The sequence below is a fragment of the Pristiophorus japonicus genome, unplaced genomic scaffold, assembly GCF_044704955.1.
Source record: "Pristiophorus japonicus isolate sPriJap1 unplaced genomic scaffold, sPriJap1.hap1 HAP1_SCAFFOLD_313, whole genome shotgun sequence".
Taxonomy (NCBI): Eukaryota; Metazoa; Chordata; class Chondrichthyes; family Pristiophoridae; genus Pristiophorus; species Pristiophorus japonicus.
In genome coordinates, this window is record NW_027252922.1 from 311,380 (window position 1) to 329,550 (window position 18,171).

The 18,171-nt window shown below is 46.8% G+C and overlaps 1 protein-coding gene across 3 annotated transcripts in view; it reads right to left on the reverse strand.

Moving 5' to 3' along the window:
* The window catches only part of LOC139249438 (zinc finger protein 271-like), a 210,979-nt gene that overhangs the window by 22,060 nt on the left and 170,748 nt on the right, over nt 1–18,171 (reverse strand). The window contains exons 1-2 of one of the 3 annotated variants that reach the window (XM_070872396.1): nt 14,797–14,908; nt 13,195–13,358 (exon numbers count right to left, since the gene is read on the reverse strand). The exons of 1 other annotated variant lie outside the window; for it this stretch is intronic. The gene's annotated coding sequence lies outside the window, so the exon portion shown is untranslated. Of the gene's footprint in view, nt 1–13,194; nt 13,359–14,699; nt 14,723–14,796; nt 14,909–18,171 lie in introns of those variants that run through there. One more of the 3 variants, XM_070872395.1, reaches the window with a different exon arrangement.

An 18,171-nucleotide genomic window follows, 5' to 3' on the forward strand; every position in this document is an offset into this window, starting at 1 on the left:
GGTTGAGAAGCAGTGACAGACAATTAAGGAGATATTTCATAACTCAACAAAAATATATTTCAGTGAGAAGGCAAGACTTTAAGCGAAGGGAGAACCATCCGTGGCTAACGAAGGAAGTAAAGGATGGTATCAATTTGAAAACAATGTCATACAAAGTGACCAAGATCAGTGGGAGGCCAGAGCATTGGCAAATTTTTTAAAAACAGCAAATGATGACTAAAGAAATAATAGAGAGGGAAGATAGATTATGAGAGTAAACTAGCAAGCAATATAAAAAAGATAGTATGAGCTTCTACAGGTATGTAAAAAGGATAGGGTAAATAAAGTAAACGTTGGTCCCTTAGAGGATGAGACTGGGGAATTAATAATGGGGAACAGGGAAATGGCAGAGACTTTGAACAAATAATTTGTATCAGTCTTCACGGTAGAAGATACTAAAAACATCCCAATAATAGATAATCAAGGGACTATAGCGAGGGAGGAACTTAAAGCAATCACTATCACAAAAAAAGGGCTCAGTAAAATAATGGGACTAAAGATGGAAAAGTCCCCTGGACCTGATGGCTTGCAAGCTTGGGTCTTAATACACAGTAATGGTCCCACTTCATTGTCCCATCAAATACTCCAAGGGCCCACACAGCACGGGTTAGATACAGAGTAAAGCTCCCTCTATACTGTCCCATCAAACACTCCCAGGGGAGGTACAGTACGGGTTAGATACAGAGTAAAGTTTTCTCTACACTGGCCAATAGATGCTCCAAGAGCAGGAATTGCATGGGTTAGGCAGAGGGTAAAGCTCCCTTTATACTCCCCGATCAAACAATGCCAGGGCAGGCAGAGCATATGCTAGATAAGAGCAAGGCTCCTTCTATACTGTCCCATCAAACACTCCCAGGACAGGTACAGCACAGGTTAGATACAGAGTAATTCTCCGTCTACATTATCCATCAAACACTCGCAGAGCAGGTACAACACAGGTTAGATACAAAGTAAAGCTCCCTCTACATTGTCCTATCAAATACTCTCAGGGCAGGTACAGCATGGGTTAGGTACCGATTAAAGCTCCCTCTACACTGTCGCATCAAACACTCGCAGGGCAGGTATCGCAAAATTAGATGCAGAATAAATCTCCCTCGACAGTGTCCCATCAAAAACTCCCAGAGCAGGTATAGCACGAGTCAGAAAGAGAGTAAAGTTCCATCTACTATTCCAAGAGCAGGTACAGCTTATGTTAGATACAGAGTAAACCTCCCTCTACACTGTCCTATCAGACACAACTAGGGCAGGTAGAGTATGGGTTAGATACAGAGGAAAGCTTCCTCTGAAGTGTCCCATCAATCACTCACAAGACAGGTACAGCACGGGTTATGTGGAGAGTAAAGCTCTCTCTACACTCTGGGGGGAGAGTTGAACAGCCAGAGGTTATGGTTCACATCGGTACCAATGACATGGGTAGGAAGAGGGATGAGGTCCTGCAGGCAGAGTTTAGGGAGCTAGGAGATAAATTAAAAAGCAGGACCTCAAAAGGTAGTAATCTCTGGATTACTCCTGGTGCCACGAGCTAGTGAGTACAGAAATAGGAGGATCGAGCAGATGGCTGGAGAGATGGTGCAGGCGGGAGGGCTTTAGCTTCCTGAGGCATTGGAACTGCTTCCGGGGGAGGCGGGACCTGTACAAGCCGGACGGGTTGCACCTCAACATAGCAAGGACCAATATCCTTGCGGGTGGGTTTGCTAGTGCTGTTGGGGAGGGTTTAAACTAGCTTGACAGGGGGATGTGAACCTGAAAAAGATTCAATAGGGAGAGGAGTAAAGCTGGAATTAGAAAGCAAAAATAAAGAAAGTGAATTTGAAGGAGAGGATACAAGCAGGATAAAAAAAGGTAAAAAAAAAACTTAAAGGCACTGTGTCTAAATGCACGAAGCATTTGTAACAAAATAGATAAGTTGACGGCACAATTTGAGACAAATGGATATGATCTGATAGCCATTACAGAGACGTGGTTGCAAGGTGACCAGGACTGGGAATTATATATTCAGGGGTACTTGACAATCCGGTAGGACAGACAGAAAGGAAAAGGAGGTGTGGTAGCTCTATGGATAAAGGATGGAATCACTGCAATAGTAAGAAACGATATTGGCTCAAATGATAAGAGTGTTGAGACAGTTTGGGTGGAGATAAGGAATAATAAGGGGAAAAAGTCACTGGTGGGTAGAGTCTATAGGCCCCCGAACAGTAACAACTCTGTTGCTTGGAGCATAAACCAGGAAATAGTGGGGGCTTGTAAAAAGGGAACAGCAATAATCATAGGTGATATTAACCTCTATATTGATTGGACAAATCAAATTGGTCAGGGCAGCCTTGAGGAGGAGTTCATGGAGTGCATAATGGACAGGTTCCTTAAGCAGTCTGTAACAGAACCAACCAGGAGGCAGGCTATCTTAGATCTGATCCTGTGTAATGAGACAGGATTAATAAACAATCTCCTAGTAAAGGATCCCCTCGGAATGAGTGATCATAACATGATTGAATTTCAAATTCAGATGGAGGGTGAGAAAGTTGGATCTCTAACCAGCGTACTAATCTTAAATAAAGGAGACTATGAAGGTATGAGGGCAGAGTTGGGTAAAGTGCACTGAGAAAATAGATTAATGTGTAGGACGGTTGATGAACTGTGGTGTACATTTAAGGAAATATTTCACAACTCTCAAGAAAAATACATTCCATCAAGGAGGAAAGGGTGCAAGAGAAAAGATAGCCATCCGTGGCTAACTAAAGAAATAAAGGACGGTATCCAACTAAAAACAAGGGCATACAAAGTGACCAAAACTAGTGGGAGGACAGAAGACTAGGAAGCTTTTAAAAGTCAGCAAAGAACGACTAAAAAAATTAAGAAGAAAGGGAAGATAGACTATGAGAGTAAATTAGCACAAAATATAAAAACAGATAGCAAGAGTTTCTATAGGTATATAAAAAGGAAAAGAGTGGCTAAAGTAAATGTTGGTCCCTTAGAGGACGAGACCGGGGAATTAATAATGGGGAACATGGAGATGGCAGAAACTCTGAACAAATATTTTGTATCAGTCTTTACGTTAGAGGACACCAACAATATTCCAACAGTGGATAGTCAAGGGGCTATTGGGGGGGGGGGGGGGAAAGAACTTAACACGATCACAATCACTAGGGAGGTGGTACTCAGTAAGATAATGGGACTAAAGGCAGATACATCCCCTGGACCTGATGGCTTGCATCCTAGGGTCTTAAGAGAAGTAGCGGCAGGGATTGTAGATGCATTGGTTGTAATTTACCAAAATTCCCTGGATTCTGGAGAGATCCCAGCAGATTGGAAAACTGCAAATGTAACGCCCCTATTTAAAAAAGGAGGCAGACAAAAAACAGGAAACTTTACACCAGTTAGCCTAATATCTGTGGTTGGGAAAATGTTGTCCTTGTCCATTATTAAAGAAGCAATAGCAGGACATTTGGATAAGCAAAATTCGATCAGGCAGAATCAGCATGGATTTATGAAGGGGAAGTCATGTTTGATAAATTTGCTGGAGTTCTTTGAGGATGTAACGAACAGGGTGGATAAAGTGGAACCAGTGGATATGGTGTATTTGGACTTCCAGCAGGCATTTGACAACGTGCTACATAAAAGGTTGCCGCACAAGATAAAAGTTCACGGAGTTGGGGGTAATATATTAGCATGGATAGAGGATTGGCTAACTAATAGAGAACAGAGAGTCGGGATAAATGGTTCATTCTCTGGTTAGCAACCAGTAACTAGTGGGGTGCCGCAGGGATCAGTGCTGGGTCCCCAACTATTTTCAATCTATATTAACTACTTGGACGAAGGGACTGAGTGTAACATAGCCAAGTTTGCTGACAATACAAAGATGGGTGGAAAAGCAATGTGTGAGCAGGACACAAAAAATCTGCAGAAGTACATAGACAGGCTCAGTGAGTGGGCAAAAATTTGGCAGTTGGAGTATAATGTTGGAAAGTGTGAGGTCATGCACTTTGGCAGAAAAAAATCAAAGAGCAAGTTATTATTTAAATGGAGAAAGATTGCAAAGCGCCACAGTACAGCGGGACCTGGGGGTACTTGTGCATTAAACACAAAAGGATAGTATACAGATACAGCAAGTGATCAGGAAGGCGAAAGGTATCTTGGACTTTATTGCAAAGGAGTTGGAGTATAAAAGCAGGGAAGTCTTGCTGCAGCTATACAAGGTTTTGGTGAGGCCACACCTGGAATACTGTGTTGAGTTTTGGTTTCCATATTTACAAAAGGATATCGTTGCTTTGGAGGCAGTTCACAGAAGGTTCACTTGGTTGATTCCGGGGATGAGGGTTGATTTATGAGGAAAGGTTAAGTAGGTTGGGCCTCTACTCACTGGAGTTCAGAAGAATGAGAGACGATCGTATCGAAATGTATAAGATTATGAGGGGGCTCGACAAGGTGGATGCAGAGAGGATGTTTCCACTGATGGGGGAGACGAGAACTAGAGGGCATGATCTTAGAATAAGGGGCCGCCCATTTAAAACACAGATGAGGAGAAATTTCTTCTCTCACAGGGTTCTAAATCTGTGGAATTCTCTGCCACAGAAAGCTGTAGAAGCTGGGACATTGAATAAATTTAAGATAGAAATCGACAGTTTCTGAAACGAAAAGGGATAAGGGGTTATGGGGAGCGGGCGGGGAAGTGAAGCTAAGTCCATGATCTTATTGAATGGCGGAGCAGGATCGAGGGGCCATATGGCCTACTCCTGTTCCTTATGCTCTTATGTACACTGTCTAATGAAACGTTCCCAGGGTAGGTGCAGCACGGATTAGATGCAGAGTAAACCTCCGCCTACACTGTCCCATCAGAGACTCCCAGGGCAGGTACAGCATGGGTTAGATATAGCGTAACACTCCCTGTACACTGTCCCATCAACCACTTCCAGGGCAGGTATGGAACATAAGAAATAGGAGCAGGAGTAGACCATTTGTCCCTTTGAGCCTGCTCCGCCATTCAATAAGATCATGGCTGATCGGATCCAGGTCTCAACTCCACTTCACTGCCCACTCCCCATAATCCTTGACCCACTTATCGTTCAAAAATCTGTCTATCCCCACCTTAAAAACATTCAATGACCCAGCCCCCACAGCTCTCTGAGGTCGAGAATTCCAAAGATTCACAACCCTCAGATAAGAAATTTCTCCTCATTTCAGTTTTAAATGGGCGACCCCTTATTCTGAAACTATGCCCTCTAGTTCTAGATTCCCCCACGAGGGGAAACATCCTCTCTGTCAAGCCCCCTCAGAATCTTATACGTTTCAATAAGATCACCTCTAAGTCTTCTAAATTCCAATGAGTACAGGCCCAATCTGCTCAACCTTTCTCATTATGAAAACCCCTTCATCTCAGTTATACACCTCGGGAACTTTCTCTGAACTGCCTCCAGTGCAAGTATATCCTTCCTGAAATAAGGAGACCAAAACTGTACGCAGTACTCCAGGTGTGGTCCTACCAACACCCTGTACAGTTGCAGCAGGATTTCCCTACTTTTATACTCCATCCCCCTTGCAATAAAGGCCAACATTCCATTTGCCTTCCAGATTAATTGCAGTAACTGCATGCTAACTTTTTGTGTTTAATGTACAAGGACTCCCAGATCCCACTGTACCACTGCATTTTGTAATCTCACAATTTAAATAATAATTTGCTTTATTATTTCTCCAACCAAAGTGGATAAGCTCACATTTTCCCACATTATACTCCATCTGCCAAAGTTTTGCCCACTCACTTAGCCTCTCTATATCCCTTTGTAGATTATTGGCGTCCTCTTCACAACTTGCTAAGTTAGCACAGGTTTGGCACACAATAAATCTCCGTCTACATTATCCCATCAAACACTCCCAGGGCAGGTACAGTATGGGTTAGATTCAGAGAAAAGCTCCCGCCACACTGTCCCATCAAATACTCCCAAGGCAGTTACAGTATGGGTTAGATAGACAGAAAAGCTTCCTCTAAACTGTCCCGTCAAACTCTGCCAGATCAGGTACAACATGGGTTAGATACAGCGCAAAGCTTCCTTTACATTATCCTGTCAAAAACTCCCAGGACAGGTACAGCACAGGGTTAGATAAAGAGTAAAACTCTCTCTATACTATCCCATCAAACAGTCCCGGGACATGTACAACATGGGTTAGAAAAAGAGTAAAACTCTCTCTATACTATCCCATCAAACAGTTCTGGGACATGTACAACACGGGTTAGATACAGAGTAAAGCTCCCTCTAAACTGTCCCATCAAACACCCCCAGGGCAGGTACAGCACAGGTTAGATACAGAGTAAACCTCCCTCTACATTGTCCCAGCAAACAATCCCAGGGCAGGTACAGCACGGGTTAGATACAGAGTAAAACTCCCTATGCACTGTCCCATCAAACAATCCCAGGGCAGGTACAGCACGGGTTAGATACAGAGTAAAACTCCCTATGCACTGTCCCATCAAACAATCCCAGGGCAGGTACAGCACGGGTTAGATACAGAGTAAAACTCCCTGTGCACTGTCCCATCAAACAATCCCAGGGCAGGTACAGCACGGGTTAGATACAGGGTAACTCTCCCTTACTGCAACAGTGACTACAATCCAAAAGTACTTCATTGGCTGTAAAGCGCTTTGAGGACTCCGGTGGTCGTGAAAGGCGCCAAATAAATTCAAGTCTTTCTCCCTCTTCACTGTCCCATCAGACACTGCCAGCCCATAATGAGCAGGGCTCAGGGAGGTTGGTTGCTAGGCACTGCAGTGATGTCATAAAGCAGGGCCATTCAGCCCAGTGGGTCCTCTCCATGTCCCTTTAAAGGTGGAGAGCTGGGACATCCTGTCTCAACACACATCCCCCTGTTCATACTGAGAATCCTCGGGGAAGGCCCAAGGCCGAGTGTGGAACACAACCAAGGGGGAAAGGGGAGGCGAGCTGGGACATCCTGTCTTAACACACAGGAGGAGAGATGGTGCAGTGTGGGAGAGGAGGGAGGAGTCTGCTCATTCCCAGGGGCAGATCAGACAAAGTGCTTTAAGTGGTGGGTCCAGCAGTGAAACTGAAAACAAACCAAAGGGAATAAATAAAGATCCAATCCAAGGGAACAAGCAACGGTCATTTGGCAGAATTATTCAATGGGCGAGCATCGACTGCTTATTGTGGGAAGTTCCACACTTCCACACAGCTTTTTCATAGTGCGCAACAAAAATATATTCCAGTGAAAAAGAAGGGCGGCAAGAGAAGGGATAACCAGCCGTGGATAACCAAGGAAATAAAGGAAAGTATCAAATCAAAGACCAATGCGTATAAGGTGGCCAAGGTTAGTGGGAAACTAGAGGATTGGGAAAATTTTAAGCAACAGCAAAGAATGACTAAAAAAGCAATAAAGAAAGGGAAGATAGATTACGAAGGTAAACTTGCGCAAAACATAAAAACAGATAGTAAAAGCTTTTACAGATATATAAAATGGAAAAGAGTGACTAAAGTAAATGTTGGTCCCTTAGAAGATGAAAAGGGGGATTTAATAATGGGAAATGTGGAAATGGCTGAGACCTTAAACAATTATTTTGCTTCCGTCTTCACAGTGGAAGACACAAAAACGATGCCAAAATTTGCAGGCCACAGGAATGTGGGAAGGGAGGACCTTGAGACAATCACTATCACTAGGGAGGTAGTGCTGGACAGGCTAATGGGACTCAAGATAGACAAGTCCCCTGGTCCTGATGAAATGCATCCCAGGGTATTAAAAGAGATGGCGAAAGTTATAGCAGATGCATTCGTTATAATCTACCAAAATTCTCTGGACTCTGGGGAGGTACCAGCGGATTGGAAAGCAGCTAATGCAACGCCTCTGTTTAAAAAAGGGGGCAGGCAAAAGGCAGGTAACTATAGGCCGGTTAGTTCAACATCTGTAGTGGGGAAAATGCTTGAAACTATCATTAAGGAAGAAATAGCGGGACATCTAGATAGGAATAGTGTAATCAAGCAGACGCAGCATGGATTCATGAAAGGGAAATCATGTTTAACTAACTTACTGTAATTCTTTGAGGATATAACGAGCATGGTGGATAGAGGTGTACCGATGGATGTGGTGTATTTAGATTTCCAAAAGGCATTCGATAAGGTGCCACACAAAAGGTTACTGCAGAAGATAAAGGTACGCAGAGTCAGTGGAAATGTATTAGCATGGATAGAGAATTGGCTGGTGAACAGAAAGCAGAGAGTCGGGATAAATGTGTCCTTTTCCGGTTGGAAATCAGTGGTTAGTGGTGTGCCACAGGGATCAGTGCTGGGACCACAACTGTTTACAATATACATAGATGACCTAGAAGAGGGGACAGAGTGTAGTGCAACAAAACTTGCAGATGACACTAAGATTAGTGGGAAAGCGGGTTGTGAAGAGGACTCAGAGAGGCTGCAAGGAGATTTGGATAGGTTAAGCGAATGGGCTAAGGTTTGGCAGATGGAATACAATGTCAGAAAGTGTGAGGTCATCCACCTTGGGAAAAAAAAAAACAGTAAAAGGGAATATTATTTGAATGGGGAGAAATTACAACATGCTGTGGTGCAGAGGGACCTGGGAGTCCTTGTGCATGAAACTCTTTTTGGGAGTAAACAAAAAACATTAAACCGTGCCCCCCCGATCTTGGGGAAACACCAAACATTTGCAGGCCCTTTTATTTTTTTTTTTGTGTTTTTTTGGGGGTTTTTTTGGGCACAAAACATATTTTTTCTCCAAGTGCCCCCTATAAAAGGGGAGGGGGACACTAAAAGCAACGGCAATTAAAACAAATTAACTTAAAAACATAAAATCAAATTAAAATTTGGTTGCCGGGCGTGATGAGGCACTCCAGTCCCTCCGGTGCCCACCTCTCGCGGAAGGCCGCGAGCGTACCGGTGGACACCGCGTGCTCCATCTCCAGGGACACCCTGCACCGGATGTATGCGCGGAAGAGAGGCAGGCAGTCTGGCTGAACGACCCCCTCGACCGCCCGCTGCCTGGACCGGCTGATGGCACTCTTGGCCGTGCCCAGGAGCAGTCCTACGAGGAGGCCCTCGGATCTACCCGCTCCCCTCCGCACAGGGTGCCCGAAGATCAGGAGTGTGGGACTAAAGTGCAGCCAGAATTTCAGGAGCAGCCCCTTTCGATAACAAAACAGGGGCTGCAACCTCGTGCAATCAATAAAAACATGGAACACGGACTCTTCCAGACCGCAGAAATTGCAGGCGGCCTGGGAGCCCGTGAACCGGCTTAAATCCCAAAAGGTTAGTTTGCAGGTGCAGCAGGTAATCAGGAAGGCGAATGGAATGTTGGCCTTCATTGCGAGAGGGATGGAGTACAAAAGCAGGGAGGTCCTGCTGCAACTGTACAGGGTATTGGTAAGGCCGCACCTGGAGTACTGTGTGCAGTTTTGGTCACCTTACTTAAGGAAGGATATACTAGCTTTGGAAGGGGTACAGAGACGATTCACTAGGCTGATTCCAGAAATGAGGGGGTTACCTTATGATGATAGATTGAGTAGACTGGGTCTTTACTCGTTAGAGTTCAGACGGATGAGGGGTGATCTTATAGAAACATTTAAAATCACAAAAGGCATAGACAAGATAGAGGCAGAGAGGTTGTTTCCACTGGTAGGGGAGTCTAGAACTAGGGTGCACAGCCTCAAAATACGGAGGTGCCAATTTAAAACCGAGTTGAGAAAGAATTTCTTCTCCCAGAGGGTTGTGAATCTGTGGAATTCTCTGCCCAAGGAAGCAGTTGAGGCTAGCTCATTGAATGTATTCAAGTCAAAGATAGATAGATTTTTAACCAATAAGGGAATTAAGGGTTACAGGGAGAGGGCGGGTAAGTGGAGCTGAGTCCACGACCAGATCAGCCATGATCTTATTGAATGGCGGAGCAGGCTCGAGGGGTCAGATGGCCTATTCCTGTTCCTAATTCTTATGTTCTTATGTTCAACCATCCATTGAGTGAAGAAGTGTATCCTAACATCTCTCCTGAATGGCCTGGCTCGGATTTTAAGGTTATGTCCCCTCGTCCTAGATACCCCAAGCAGCAGAATAAATTTCTCTCTATCTACCCAATCAATTGCTTTCAAATTCACACTAAATTCCCACAGACGAGGTGGTGTATGGGTTAGATACAGAGTAAAGTTCCCTCTACCCTGCTGCAGGGCACACTTTGGTGTCTGTCCCGACCGCACTGCTGGCAGCTTATCAATTAAAATTCAGCAGCAGTACGATCTGCCACTGCACTGAAAACTTTCCACCCGCAGCTCCTGATCAGTTTCAGGTTAAAGCTCCTTTTAAACTGCCAGCACTCCCAGGGCAGGGACAGCACGAATTAGGTATACAGTAAATCTGTGTCAGAGGAAACTGTACCCCAGTGAGAGTCAGTGCCAGAGGAAACTGTACCCCAGAGTCAGTGCCAGAGGAAACTGTACCCCAGAGAGTCAGTGCCAGAGGAAACTGTACCCCAGAGAGAGTCTGCCAGAGGAAACTGTACCCCACTGAGAGTCAGTGCCAGAGGAAACTGTACCCCAGTGAGAGTCAGTGCCAGAGGAAACTGTACCCCATTGAGAGTCAGTGCCAGAGGAAACTGTACCCCAGTGAGAGTCAGTGCCAGAGGAAACTGTACCCCAGCGAGAGTCAGTGCCAGAGGAAACTGTATTCCAGTGAGAGTCAGTGCTACAGGAAACTGTATCCCAGTGAGAGTCAGTGCCAGAGGAAAGTGTATCCCAGTGAGAATCAGTGTCAGAGGAAACATGCAGCAGAGCCTGGTCTCCAGTCATCTTGGATCCCCTTGCCATTGGACCAAGACCTTGCTCTGCCAAGCCGGTGTGGTAGCGAATGTGCAAGGGCCACCTCACATTAAAAGAATTCACACTATGAGCAATACAGAACAATCCTCTTCCTCTGCAGTTATCAACCTATTGCAATTCCCCATGCCTGTAGTTTTGTTATATTACGATTCAAAATATCTTCAGTTATCAGCAACAAATGGCATCTATATCACGCCTTAAACGTAGTAAAATGTCCCAAGGCACTTCACAGGACTGTTAGCAAACAAACTTTGACACCCAGTCACGTAAGGAAATATTAGCACAGGTGACTGAAAGCTTGTTCAAAAGGGTAGGTATTAAGGAGCATTTTAAAGGTGGAGAGGTTTAGGGAGGAATTCCACAGCTTATGGCCTCGGCAGCTGAAGGTACAGCCACCAATATTGCTGAAAATTGGGGCTGCTCAAGAGGCCAGAATTGTAGGAATGCAAAGATCTGAGGGCTGTCGCGTTGGAGGAGGTGACAGCAATAGGGAGTGTCAAGGTCCTGGATGGATTTCAAAACAAGGATGAGAATTTTGAAAGCGAGGCACTGATGGACCAGGAGCCAATGTAGTTCAGCGAGCACAGGGGTGATGGGTGAATGGAAATTGGTACAAGTTGTGATGAGAGGGCTGAGGACAGATTGAGTAGAATAGGCCTATATTGTCTGGAGTTTAGAAGAACGGAAGGTGATATCATTGAAACATATAAAATTCTGAGAGGAACTGACAAGGGCTGGATAGTCTAGAGTTAGGGTTCCTCGTATTAGGATAACAGATCGGTCATTTAAGACTTTGTGGAGGAGCTATTTCTTCACTCAGAGTTGTGAATCTTTAAAATTCTCTATCGAATAGAGATCTTACTGAATGGCGGAGTAGATGGGAGGGCCAACTCCTGCTGCTACTTCTTGTGTTCTTGAGTAAGGATATGGGCAGGAATGTTTTAGAAACATAGAAATTTACAGCGCAGAAGGAGGCCATTTCAGACCATCGTGTCCGCGCCGGCCAACAAAGAGCCGCACGGCCCTCGGTCAGCAGCCCTGAAGGTTACATATAAACCTATGAACAATGAACAATGGCGGAAAGGTAAATAGCACCCAGCCCAACCAGTCCGCCTCACACAACTGCATCACCCCTTGCACCGAAACATTCTACATTCCACCCCAACCAGAACCATGTGATGTCCTGGGGAGAGGCAAAAAACAGGTAAAAACCCAGGCCAATTTAGGGAAAGAAAATGTGGGAAAATTTCTCTCCTACCCATCCAGGCGATCGAAACTAGTCCAGATCACCCTGGCCATATTCGATTCCCTGCAGCACTTACCATTATATCTGCGCCGGCCAACAAGAGGTGATCTCGTCTAATCCCAATTACCAGCTCTAGGTCCGTACCCTGCAGGTTACGGCACTTTAAGTGCCCATCCAACCATCTCTTAAAAGTAGTGAGGGTTTCTGTATCCACTACTCTTCCAGGCAATGAGTTCCAGATCCCCAAAACCCTCTGCGTAAAGAAGCCCCCCCTCAAATCCCCTCTAAACCTTCCACCAACCACCTTAAAACTATGCCCCCTAAGTTTAAGCTTATGTTTACGGTGAGTGCGAGGTGTGAGGCCGATCAGAGGCTTGGATGAGGGTTTGAGCAGATGAGCTGAGGAAGGGGCAGAGACCGGCAATGTTATGGAGGTGGAAGTAAGCATACTTGGTGACTGAGGGAATATGGGTTCGGAAGCTCATCTCGGGGTCAAGTACGACGCCAATCAATAAATTGCAACTCTCCATATCTGTGTTTCAGTATTTTAGAATACTACATATCTCTCGTGATTAATGCTTCAATATTAGTAATCAATATAAAATAGTTATCAATATATTTTCTTATCATTCTAAATGTTCATGAATGAATAATTGATTCTGTGGGTGATAGGCTGTGCTGGTCTTTCAGATGGGTCTGTGCACCGTGATCAGTGAATTGACGATGTGCTTCCGGTTCAATCTTTCCATTGGCTTTCTCACCAGATGGGAAATATTTGAACATTGAGATCTGATGGTGTCGGTGAGAGCTCAGCCGCACCTAATGTACAGAGACCGGTCCATCTGCTGGGCTCTGCCTCAAACTGGAGTCATCTCTTAGATTAAAGCCCTTTACTCTAAAACACACACAAGATTCACTGTGACTGTGTTTAGACAGAAACTGATCTCACTTCACATCCCATTGCACGGCCTCATGCTGGATAATTGTGCTCGGTGGTTAGTCTCTCCCGGTCTCATTTCCTGTCTTGCCTTGTAACCTGTGTGTACTGTCTACAGGACCGGTGTGTATCTGAGTAAATGGCACTTTCTCTTACCTTTCTCTCCAGTCGATCTATTGAAGCGCATTCAATCAGAAGGGGCTCACTGGTTGGTGCTCTCACAATCCTGTGCTTGTTCACCTGCTGTTGTTCCTCAGACCACAATCCCCGTTTCCTTCCAGCTGTGGAACTTTCTCAATCACTCCACCATTCACCGGGATCTAATTATCACAGGGCAGAAAATTAGAAGATAAATGTTGTGAAGTGGAATGTAACGTAAAGTGTTTTTCCAACGTTTCAGAACAGTATATGTCCAGTATTTCTGTTTTATTTTATCCTTTTCCTCAGATCTCTCCTGCCCGTCTGGACTTATAGAAAATCATCAGAAATCTCCTCGGGTTACACACTGTCTGATCTCACTGGGCCACGGGTTATACACGGTCTGATCTCACTGGGCCCCCGGGTTACACACTGTCTGATCTCACTGGGCCCCCGGGTTACACACTGTCTGATCTCACTGGGCCCCTGGGTTACACACGGTCTGATCTCACTGGGCCCCAGGGTTACACACTGTCTGATCTCACTGGGTCCCCGGGTTACACACTGTCTGATCTCACTGGGCCCCCGGGTTACACGCTGTCTGATCTCACTGGGCCCCCGGGATATACACTGTCTGATCTCACTGGGCCCCTGGGTTACACACAGTCTGATCTCACTGGGCCCCCAGGTTACACACTGTCTGATCTCACTGGGCCCCCAGGTTACACGCTGTCTGATCTCACTGGGTCCCGGGATACACACTGTCTGATCTCACTGGGCCCCCGGGTTACACACAATCTGATCTCACTGGGCCTCCGGGATACACACTGTCTGATCTCACTGGGCCCCCGGGTTACACACTGTCTGATCTCATTGGGCCCCCGGGATACACACTGTCTGATCTCACTGGGCCCCCGGGTTACACACAGTCTGATCTCACTGGGCCCCCAGGTTACACGCTGTCTGATCTCACTGGGCCCCCAGGTTACACACTGTCTGATCTCACTGGGCCCCCGGGATACACACTGTCTGATCTCACTGGGCCCCGGGTTACACACTGTCTGATCTCACTGGGCCACGGGGATACACACTGTCTGATCTCACTGGGCCCCCGGGATACACACTGTCTGATCTCACTGGGCCCCCAGATTACACACTGTCTGATCTCACTGGGCCCCCGGGTTACACACTGTCTGATCTCACTGGGCCACCGGGTTACACACTGTCTGATCTCACTGGGCCCCCGGGATACACACTGTCTGATCTCACTGGGCCCCCGGGTTACACACTGTCTGATCTCACTGGGCCCCGGGTTACACACTGTCTGATCTCACTGGGCCCCCGGGGAGGGGGACGAGGAGGAGGGGAAGGTTACAGGAGGAGGGGAGGGGAGCGGTTTCCCAGGACCCCCCACCCTCCCCGTCTGTCTCCTCCCTCCCCAGTCATTCTGGGGATGTGCCTGTGTCAAGTCTGTGTGCGCGTGTCCGTGTCTCTCTCGCCCTCACCCCCATTCCATGTCTCACCTCCCCCACCCGGGACACTCTCCCTCGGCCCCCTCTCCCCCCCGGGACACTCTCCCTCGGCACCCTCTCCCCCCCGGTGCCGCTCGGCTCCGCTCACTTTCCGCCATCTTCACCAACGGCCGATCTCCGGGAATCCTGGACATGCGCAGTGCCGCCACTCAGCGCGCTCAGGGAGGCGTTGTCCGCCCCTGCAATTGGCTGATTGACCTGATTGACAGGCCGCCCACCAATCGCGACCCTGTATCTGCCATTTACCCCGCCCGCTCCCACAGTCTGAGGCGGGCTCGCTCCGGGTCACGTGGCTGCGATTCGAACTCGCGCCGCCGCTCGCTCAGCGCCAGTGACGTCAACAACCCGGCAATAATGTGTGTGACGTGAAAACCCCAGCAACGCGAGCTGTGTGACATCAGCAACCTGGCAATGCAGTCTCTGTGACGTCATGTAGCCTGGCGGGGAGGGCACTGAGCCCACAGAATGGGTATACCGAGCCTGGCACCAGGGGAGGGCACCGACCCCGCAGGATGGGCGTATACTGAGCCTGGCACCAGGGGAGGGCACCGACCCCACAGGATGGACGTGTACTGAGACTGGCACCAGGGGAGGGCACCGACCCCACAGGATGGCCAGATACCGAGCCTGGCACCTGGGGGGGGCACCGACCCCACAGGATGGGCGTATACCGAGCCTGGCACCTGGGGAGGGCACCGACCCCACAGGATGGGCGTATACCGAGCCTGGCACCTGCGGAGGGCACCGACCCCACAGGATGGCCAGATACCGAGCCTGGCACCTGGGGAGGGCACCGACCTCACAGGATGGCCGTGTATCTATACTGGCAGCAGGGGAGGGCACTGACCCCACAGGATGGTGTACACCGAGCTTGGCACCAGGGGAGGGCACCGACCCCACAGGATGGCCGTGTATTGAGCCTGGCACTAGTGGGGGGGCGGGGGGGGCGGCGGGGAGTGCAGCAACACCACAGAATGGCCGTGTATTGAGCCTGGCACCAGTGGTGGTGGGGGGGGGGGGGGTAGGGCACCGACCCACAGGATAGCGTATACCGAGCCTGGCACCAGGGGCGGAGAGGGCACCAGGAAAACCATTGGCCCATTGGTTGTCACGTGTGTGTCCAGAGGGGCGGGAGCTGCGGGTTTTACCATCAGTGACAGGCCCAGATTACCCAGGTGTATCGGCGCTGCATGGCCCATGGGACAAGAAGGAGAGAATGTTCTGAAGTTCTATCCTGTACTTACAGTGATGACTTTTGTAAACTCCTTTTAAAGAATATTAGGAAAAGATTAGCACACGGGAAGCTCAAACCCAAAGATCACATCTATATCTGCCACAGTTAGTCTATTCATCAAGGGCTGATTATCATCGGCTTTTTACATAAGAACATAAGAAATAGGAGCAGGAGTAGGCCATATGGCCCCTGGAGCCTGCTCCACCATTTAATACAATATTGGCTGATCTGATTATAGACTCAGGACAACTTTCCTGCCCGCTCCCCATAACCCCTAAATCCCTTATCGGTTAAGAAACTGTCTCCCGCTGTCTTAAATTTATTCAATGTCCCAGCTTCCAGTTCTCTGAGGCAGCGAATTCCACAGATTTACAAGCCTGAGAGAAGGAATTTCTCCTCATCTCAGTTTTAACTGGGCGGCCCCTTATTCTAAGATTATGCCCCCTAGTTCTAGTCTCCCCTATCAGTGGAAACATCCTCTCTGCATCCACCTTGTCAAGCCCCCCTCATAATCTTATACGTTTCGATAAGATCACCTCTCATTCTTCTGAATTCCAATGAGGATAGGCCCATTCTACTCAACCTTTCCTCGTAAGTCAACAACCTCATTTCTGGAATCAACCTAGTGAACCTTCTCTGAACTGCCTCCAAAGCAATTATATCCTTTTGTAAATATGGAAACCAAGGCAATATCCCAGGTGTGACCTCACCAATACCCAGTAAAACTGTAGCAAGACTTCCCTGCTTTTATACTCCATCCCCTTTGCAATAAAGACCAAGATACCATTGGCCTTCCTGATCACTTGCTGTACCTCCATACTAACCTTTTGTGTTTCATGCACAAATACCCCCAGGTCCCACTGTACTACAGCACTTTGCAATTATTCTCCATTTAAATAATAACTTGCTCTTTGATTTTTTTTTGCCAAAGTGCATGACCTCACTCTTTCCAACATTATACTTCATCTGCCAAATTTTTGCCCACTCACTTAGCCTGTCTATGTCATTTTGAAGGTATTTTGTGTCCTCCTCACACATTGCTTTTTATCCCATCTTTGCATTGTCAGCAAACTTGGCTACGTTACACTCGGTCCTTTCTTCCAAGTTGTTCATATAGATTGTAAATAGTTGGGGTCCCAGTGGCACCCCACTAGTTACTGATTGCCAACCGGAGAATGAACCATTTGTCCCGACTCTCTGTTTTCTGTTAGCCAATACTCTATCCATGCTAATATATTACCCCCAACCCCGTGAAATTTTATCTTGCGCAGTAACCTTTTATGTGGCACCTTGTCAAATGCCTTCTGGAAGTCCAAATACACATCCACTGGTTCCCCTTTATCCACCATGTTCGTTACATCCTCAAAGAATTCCAGCAAATTTGTCAAACATGACTTCCCCTTCATAAATCCATGCTGACTCTGCCTGACCGAATTATACTTTTCCAAATATCCTGTTACTGCTTCTTTAATAATGGACTCCAACATTTTCCCAACCACAGATGTTAGGCTAACTGGTCTAGTTTCCTGCTTTTTGTCTGCCTCCTTTTTTAAATAGGGGCGTTACATTTGCGGTTTTCCCAGAATCTAGGGAATTTTGGTAAATTATAACCAATGCATCCACTATCCCTGCCGTTACTTCTCTTAAGATGTCATCAGGTCCAGGAGATTTATCTGCCTTTAGACCCATTACCTTACTTCTTAGTGATTGTGATATGTTCCTTCCACCCCCCCCCTTTCGCCCCTTGACTATCCACTGTTGGAATATTGTTTGTGTCCTCTACCGTAAAGACTGATACAAAATATTTGTTCAGAGTTTCTGCCATCTCCATGTATCCCATCACTAATTCCCGTTCTCGTCCTCTGAGGGACCAACATTTACTTTAGCCACTCTTTTCCTTTTTATATACCGAGAGAAACTCTTGCTATCTGTTTTTATATTTTGTGCTAGCTTACTTTCACAGTCTATCTTCCCTTTCTTAATGATTTTTTTCGTCATTCTTTGCTGGCTTTTAAAAGCTTCCCAATCTTCTGTCCTCCCACTAGTTTGGGCAACTTTGTATGCCCTTGTTTTTAATTGGATACCATCCTTTATTTCTTTAGTTAGCCACAGATGGCTATCTTTTCTTTTACACCCTCAATGGAACTGGAACTGGATTGCAGTGGGACTTTCAGGTGAATATTAAAGTTGGGCACCACAGAAATAATTACAATCTGAGTGTCAACACCA